At 45.5% G+C, this 1,975-nt stretch overlaps 1 pseudogene; it reads right to left on the bottom strand.

Annotated features, from left to right (window-relative positions):
- Nucleotides 1-272: 272 nt before the first annotated feature.
- Nucleotides 273-990, bottom strand: LOC124978173 (schwannomin-interacting protein 1-like; annotated as a pseudogene).
- Between the last annotated feature and the right edge of the window lie 985 nt (nt 991-1,975).

Genomic DNA, 1,975 nt, shown 5'->3' with positions numbered 1-1,975 from the left:
ACAGTTAAAACCACCCTCTGATCAACCATGATTTGTGACTGTGTAAGTACAGTATAGTTTTATAACAATATTTTATTAAAATGCCTAATATTAAGTGGCACAAGTAAAAAATTAAAATAAATTAAGAAGCAAAGGCAGATCCATAGAACATAAAGCTTCAGACATCATCTATGACTGACACAGCAGTTTGTCTGACTCTGCGCCACTTTCAGCAACAGCACTTCAAACCACAGAAGGAAGGTCAACTCCTCTGGGCTCTGGCTGATGGTTCCTCACTTTGCAGGCATCTTCTCTGCCATGTGCTTCTGCTGACTTCAACATGTCTGGTCAAGACTTTGATGTCCACCAGCATGGCATCTTGCTCTGTATGCAGTTGGTCTTGGTGAGGAGCAACTTCACCAACTCTTCATTCAAGCTTTCGGTTTGGGAGTGGAGGGCATTGACTATCACCTGCAACTGGCCAGGGTCACACCACGCAGGTCTGGGGGCTTCAGGCTTCTCTTCATCAAGCACTCCCTGATATGAGGTAGGTGAGGCAGGAGATCAGTTACAGAGACTTTTTCCTGTTCTGTTTCTCCACCTCCACTTGCATTTTGTCCATGGGGTTGGCCAAAGCGAAGGTAATCTTGGCTTCATCTTGCAGTTTCTTCAGCCTTGTGAAGGAAGTCAAAGTCATTCAAGGACTCAGACTCCTCTTCAGTAGTGTCTCTATTGAAATAGGAAGAGCTCTGTTTTCTCATGGGGGACGAGGGCATGTCCAGACTGTTCTCGGTCTTGCTATCTCCAGCATCAATGTCCTTATCACTGCCACTGTAATTGATGAAAAAAAATCTGTAGGTTCATCCCACTCTGGAGTCAGGAAGAGAGTTTGGGCTTGCTGTTCTTGCCGCAGCTGGGCCGTCACTGAAGCAGCTTCCCAGCACCAGTCTCTGTCTTATAGACTGTCTCATTTTTCTAGGCCTGGTACTTGCAGTTTCCCTGATGGACCATCTCCACACGTCCTAGGGCACAGACACACTGCAGTTTAGTGCAGCAAGGCTCCGGGCAGGTGTAAGGCCTCAAAGAATAATTTTTAATATAAGCTAAAATATGGAGCTTTCCCTCTTCTGTGTCCCTAAATCACCCTGTGTTTCTCTCAGTTATTATATGTGTTCATTATCTGGTCACTGACTATTCAATTCTCTTTCTCTAAGATTGTGATAGATTATGCATCACTGTCCATGCAGCTGAGGACTTTATTATGGAATTTGGCAGTTTCCCTCCCATTAAGAGTGGAACAGCCTGCACTGCCCCTTGATTCTAACTAGCTTCCACCATGTAACTTACTTTGACCGATGGAATAGTGGTTGATATGATGGAAGCAGAAGTTTGAAATGAACTTTAACATTGGAACTCCCTTTGTGCACCTCTACTATTATCATGAGAGCATGTCAGATGTGTTGTAGAGCCCAGTCTCTTGAATTGCCCCAACTGAAGCCAGTCTAAGTTAGCTGTCTGTCAGACTACCTACAGACGTATGAGCAAGCCCAGCCATGGAAAGCGTACAAATTATAATAGCACAACTTGATGGATTTTCAGAGTGAACACATCTATGTAATCACTGCCCAGATTAAGAATAAAAACCGTGGGGATCCAAGATGTCGGACTAGAGGTAGGCTGCATTCCTTTTTGCTCCATAACTCAGGATTCAAGCAAGGCGGTTGTCGCTGTCCACCAGTCCCCTTCTATTTACCCCATTTGTCTGCCACCTGCTATCTGTCAACATATTGCCTGCCTTTTGAGTGTGGATCACTCACTGACCACCACTTATCATTCACCATTAGCCCATTTGCCCAACTTTTGCCTGCCCATTGCCTGCCTTTCACCTATCCATCTCACACTGCCCAATGTCCACCTACCAATCAAATTCCTTAGCCCGCAGACTGCTCACAGACCACCAGTGGATCGCCTGCTGCCCTCTGTTGCCTGGAAGTCC

Source organism: Sciurus carolinensis, chromosome 2 (genome assembly GCF_902686445.1).
Source record: "Sciurus carolinensis chromosome 2, mSciCar1.2, whole genome shotgun sequence".
NCBI classification, from domain to species: domain Eukaryota; kingdom Metazoa; phylum Chordata; class Mammalia; order Rodentia; family Sciuridae; genus Sciurus; species Sciurus carolinensis.
Note: the sequence above shows the minus strand (reverse complement) of the source record. Positions and strands in the feature narration are given on the sequence as shown.